Raw genomic sequence first — 6,271 nt, forward strand, 5'->3', positions numbered from 1 at the left:
AACCTCTCCCTATAGCTCAAATCCTCCAGCCCTGGCAACAGCTTGTAAATCTTTTCTGAATTTGAAACAACGTGGTTACAGGTGTCCCCCGCTATCTGAAAGCTGATCGTTCCTATGAAACCTTTTGTAAGCCAAAATGGCGTAAAGCAAAGCATTAATTCACATGGGAAAATCTTTGCCTTTTCTCAGAAGAGCAAAACTCCTCTTCAGATTTCCTTCCGTTAGTGAAAACTGGTACTAATGTAGGTCTTTTGTAAAAGCGAAGTTGCATAAAGCAGCGGGATACCTGTAAAAATTAATTTACAGGATGTGACCAACACCAGCAAAGCCAGTATTGATTGGTCACTCACGAGAAGGCAATGGTGAGCTGCTTTGTTGAACTGTTGCAGACCACATGGTGTGGGGATACTCACTGCGTTTTCGGGAAGGGAATTCCTGTACCCTGACCCTGATGAAGTGGTTATGCTGTGCTGAGTCAGGATGGTGAGTGGTTTGGAGGGAGGTTGGCAAGTGTCATAGAGTCATAGAGATGTACAGCACGGAAACAGACCCTTCGGTCCAACTTGTCCCTGCCGACCAAATATCATAACCTAATCTAGTCCCATTTGCCAGCACTTGGCCCATATTCCTCTGGTGGTGGTACTCCCCAGTGTCTGCTGCTCTCCGAAGTGGGAGAGGTCATGGGTTCGGAAGGTACTGGTGAGTTACTGCAGTGCATCCTGTAGATGGCACGCACAAAGCACCGAGGATAGAGAGAGTGCTCTTTCAGAGAGGAGTAGGGGAAATTTTCATGGTGGAATGGTTAACATTCATCTAAAAATCACTAAGAAAGGGAATATCAAATCATTTTCACAGCCCTTCGAAAGGGAGCTTACTGTGAACCAATTGGGTGCCGTACTTTCTACATCCCAACAGTGACTGCATTTCAATCTTATTGACCACAATCTGCTCTGGGATAATCTAAGTTCGTGAAAAGCACACTCTTTATTCAAAGGATGTGGTTGAGGCGGATACATTAACAACATTCAAAAGGCACTTGGACAAATACAACGATAGGAAAGGTTTAGAAGGATATGGGCCAAGTGCAGGGAAATGGGGTTAGTGTAGATGGACGTTTTGGTCGGCATGGACCAGTCTGGACCAAACGGCCTGTCTCCGAGCTGTCGGACTCGATGACTCAAAGGCAATGCAGTAAGTTATAAGAGCGGAGCCCACCCACAGAAGCAGAGAGCTCAAACTTCAAATCATACCAAGAACTGAAAAGAAGAATAGACAATTCCAGCAGCCTCTCGGATTCAAACAGCTGACTTGTAATAATGACATGTCAATCAAATCCTAAAACCAGCAGGGGTGATCAGCTGGTGCTCAGTTACTCCCCATCCCAGTCAAAACAATGCTAACTGGATAGTGAAGGTCACATTTTTAATGATGCCCTTCAATGTTTCTCTGCATGTAACAGCAACACAATGAGGAAACGTGGGCAGAACCCTGGAATGAAACATGTGACAGGAAATATTCACCATCGCTTAAAATACACAATCTCACGGTGTAGTAGCAGGCCATTCAGCCCACTGTCTTTGTGCTAGATATTTCAAAGATCTATTCAATCAGTCCCACTCCCCTGCTCTTCCCTCAAGTCCTTACAATGTTTGATTTCTTCAACTATTTCACCAATTCCCCTTCTAACGTTATGAATTGAATCTGCCTCCACTGGTCTTTCAGACACAGTATTGCTGACCAGAACAGCTCATTGTTTAAAGTTATTTCTCATCTTGCCTCTGGCCCTTTTACATTCAATGAGACCGCTCTGGGGCACTGAGCCGCCGACAGAAGCCGGTTATTTCATACTCACTCGATTGAAACCATTCAAAAACAAAAGTTTGAATGCTTCAAGTGAATTTCTCCTCAATCTTCTCTCCGCTCCCAGGAGAATCAGCCCCATTGTCCCTATATTATTGACAAATTCCAAACTGGACTTCAGAACAGATGTGATTACCCGGTGTTATACCTCATATAGCATTCATCATTTTTCAGAATTCCTCTCCACTCCTGCTTTCTATCCCCCTCTCCTCCCCATTTATCAGATATGGACTAAACATGATGTGCCCACCAGATGGTTATAGAAGAGGTTTACTCGGCGGATTGCTAAGAGGAAAGGACCACCTCATCAGGAAAGGTTGAGCAGGGTTGATCTTATACTCATTAGGAGGATGAGAGGTAATCCTATGGAAACATACAAAATTCTGAGCGCAGTTCAACTGGGTATAAGCTGTGATGGATATTCCCTCTCATCGGAGGCTTAATGTTGAGGTTACCTAATGGAAGCAAACATGCCAGTTCAGCAGGCAATGAAGAAAGCTAATGGCATGCTGGCCTTCAAAACAAAAGGAATTGAGTCTAGGAGCAAAGAGGTCCTTCTGCAGCTGTACAGGGCCCTGGTGAGACAACACCTGGAATATTGTGCGCAATTTTGGTCTTCAAATTTGAGGAAAGACATTCTGGCTAGGTTCATGAGGCCAATTCCCCGAATGGCGGGACTATCATATGTTGAAAGAATGGAGCGACTGGGCTTGTGTACACTTGAGTTTAGAAGGATGAGAGGGGATCTGATTGAGACGTATAAGATTATTAACAATTGGACACTCTGGAGGCAGGAAGCATGTTTCTGCTGATGGACGAGTCCAGAACCAGAGGACACAGTTTTAAAATAGGCCATTTAGAACAGAGGTAAAAACAATGACTGCAGATGCTGGAAACTAGATTCTGGATTCGTGAAGCTGGAAGCGGTTGAGGAGAAATTTCTTCGCCCAGACAATAGTGGACATATGGAATACTCTGCCCTAGAAGGCAGTGGAGGCCAAGTCTCTGGATACTTTCAAGAAATAGATGGATAGAACTCTTAAAGATAGTGGAATCAAGGGTTATGGGGATAAGGTAGGAACAGGATACTGATTGTGGATGATCAGCCATGATCATAATGAATGGTGGTGCTGGCTCGAAGGGCCAAATGGCCTACTCCTGCACCTATTGTCTATGGTGACAAACGTCTGAAAACGAACTTTTCAGCTCAGCGAGCAGACTTGCATCCATTCCCTCTCATGAGAAAGGTCAGAAGTAGGGGCTGTAGTTTAAAGATGAAGGAGCTTCCATTTAAGACATAGATGAGGAGCAATGCCTTCTCCCAAAGGATTGCTAGTGTTTAGGATTTTCTCCCACAGTGATCAGCCTTGAATATACTCTGACAGATGTTTGACTGACCAGGTTTGAGGGACAGACAGGGCAGTGGCCACAATCAGATCAGCCATGAGTTACAAGGTTTACAAATGAATCTTTGACCAGAACCAAAGTGTCAGCCCTGATAAAGACCCTTCAGCCCATCAAACCCTCACCTGTCAGGGATTCAAGATGGCGGCAATCTGAATAGATCAGCCTTGCTGAGCTCTGAATCCCAACCCAAGGTAGTAATATTTTTTCACCCCCCCCGCCTTTGATTTTATTGGAAAAAATTCTTGTTAAATCCTTTCTCGAGCACATGAGAACGGCTAAGGGGAAGCTAACGGCCAAGTCTTGGTACACTCGAAAACATCGGGCAGGCCCGAGACTCTAACTGGGGAAGCAGCTGCACCTTCTGGGGCAGCTCTGAAAGAAACGCCTGCACAGCAGAACATCATGGAGAAATTTGGAGCGATCCGACAGCTGATCCAAGAGATGAGGGAGGAGACTCGTAATCAACTGTAGCCCATCTCAGCCATGCTGCAGAAGCATGAAGAGGAGTTGGAAGGGCTCAGGAAGCGAGTTGAAGAGGTCGAATGATGGACCGTATTGTTGGAGACAGAGGTCAAGTCCCCGGAGGGGCATTCCATGGCCTTGACAAACAGGTTCGGGCCCTGACTGAGCAAGGTGATGACCTGGAAAATTGAGGTCGGAGGAACAATATCCGGGTCATTGGCTTGCTGGAGGGAGAACGAGGTGGGCAGCCAGCAGGTTTTTTTTGAAGACTGGTTGCCACAATTTCTAGGCTGGGATGCCGAGGTGGACCAGGTGAAGGTTGACAGAGCTCACCGGGTTGTGGTGCGCAGATCAAATAACCCGTAAGTATGGATTATCGAGCATGGACCTCTTCCATTTTTTTACAGATCAGAGATTTTATCCAAAAAGAGAATACACTTCTGACTGTGAGCTACAGATCTGATACAGAAAAGAGGGTGCTTCAGGCTAAGAGCACTCTTTCAGTGAGTACACTCGATCATTTGTTGGGGGGAGGTTCCTCAGGTGACATCAAGCGATTACAGGAGGTCTGGAAGAGTTAGGGGTGGAGATCACTCCAGAAACCTGGCAGGACATTTGTCAGCATGCGAGGAAGATTTCAATATGTAATAGGACTCATGCTATGCAGTTAAAAAAAGAGTCTTCATAGGGTTCATCTGGCCCCAGATTGTCTTGCAAAGTTTAAGCAGGGTGCATCTTCAATGTGTCCCAAATGTAAAATAAATACAGGTCCCCTCACTCATTGTTCATGGTTCTGTCACAGACTCTGTACGTACTGGAGAGCTGTGGCAGGAGTAATAGAGGGGGCTTGGAGACCGAAGTCAAGGTGAACTCAGGCTCTTTGCTCCTGGGTTTACCAAATGTATCTCCTTCAGATGTACACGAGAGAAAGCTTTTTAGCATCCTCACTTTGTGTGCTAGGAAGAACATTGTTGGGTGCCCGAGAACTCCCTGGGTCTGTCGGAGTGGCATAAGTTAATTATGGAACATATTCCTTTGGACTTTCTTACAAATACAGTGCACCAGAAAATGGACAATTTTTAGAAGACACGGCAGCCATTTTTGAATTATTCAGAAGCAGATCTGTCCGCCATTTTAAACTTCCAGTTCAGCACCACCCTCATGACCTGTCAATCTTCCAGCACCACCCTCTTGACTCTGATCTACAGCTTCTGCAGTACTCACTTTCTCCTATTTGATGTTAACCTCACTGCAAATCCTCGTCCAAGGATGCCTACCTTGAAGAAGTTCTCCTCCTCTCCCTACAAGGATCTCAGTGAGTCTCTCTCTCTCTCTCTCACTGCATCCCCCTCTGCCCTGAAGCTCTTCAGCCACGTCCTGAAGCAGACTGTCTACCACAGCCACATCTCCTTCCTCAGTGCCTCCCTACGAACCAATTGATCCCACATGGACTCGGAACTATATTCAGACCAACACAATTTGGATCTGAACAGGACAACTAGTAGAGATTACAAATTCAAAACCTCCAGCAACGGTTCTCCTTCTGGATCCTCCGATCCACACTCACAGCCGTGCTCCGCCTCCTAACCTCTCTACAGTCAGCCCTGCCTCAACTGAGGGCCAAACTCTCTCAGAACTGCAAAGGCCCCCTACTGTATTATTTCACCAGCTTCCTCATTTCCCCTCCCCCCACCTTATCCCAGTTCCAACCTTCCAGCTCAGCACCGCCCTCACAACCTGTCTCACCCCTCCATCTTCCTTCCCACCTATCCACTCCACCCTCCCCTTCGACCTATCACCTTTACCCTCACCTCCATCCAACTCTTACACCCTCAGCTACCTCACCCCTAGCGCCAACCCTTCCCATTTATCTCTACACCTCCAGGTCTCCCAGCCTCTTTCCTGATGAAGGGATTTTGCCTGAAACATAGATTCTCCTGCTGTTCGGATGCTGCCTGACCTGCTGTGCTTTTTCAGCACCACATTCTCTACTCTGATCTCCAGCATCTGCAGTCCTCACTTTCGCCTAGTTTGGTTTAATAAGCCTGATGTCCTGAGAGGAAGAATTTCGAGCAAATGTGGGTTTAATATTTGGTGCTCTTGAAGGTTGAAAACTGAGGTCTTGTTACGCTCAGCAGCATTATTTATTTATTGATTGATTAATTGATGTATAATGAGTGTAGTTGCGAGATATTTTGTAGAGTAGTACAGTAGTTGGTTTATTGTTGTTGTTTTATTGTTGTAATGTTATATTTTCATATTTTTTAATTTTTTAAAGAAAAATTGTTTCAATAAAAATATTTTAAAAAAAAGCCACACCAGTCAAAAACAGACACCTAACGATTCTAATCCCATTTGCTACCAGTTAAGAGTCATAGAGATGTACAGCATAGAAACAGACCCTTTGGTCCAACCCGTCCATGCCGACCAGACATCCCAACCCAATCTAGTCCCACCTGCCAGCACCCGTCCATATCCCTCCAAACCCTTCCTATTCATATACCCATCCAAATGCCTCTTAAATGTTGCAATTGTACCAGCC

General features: G+C 45.6%; 1 protein-coding gene across 5 annotated transcripts in view; it reads right to left on the reverse strand.

Annotated features, from left to right (window-relative positions):
• phf20b (PHD finger protein 20, b) overlaps positions 1-6,271 on the reverse strand; it is a 64,591-nt gene that overhangs the window by 56,617 nt on the left and 1,703 nt on the right. The window lies entirely within an intron of this gene.

The sequence above is a fragment of the Chiloscyllium plagiosum genome, chromosome 20 (genome assembly GCF_004010195.1).
Source record: "Chiloscyllium plagiosum isolate BGI_BamShark_2017 chromosome 20, ASM401019v2, whole genome shotgun sequence".
In the NCBI taxonomy this organism is placed as follows: Eukaryota; Metazoa; Chordata; class Chondrichthyes; order Orectolobiformes; family Hemiscylliidae; genus Chiloscyllium; species Chiloscyllium plagiosum.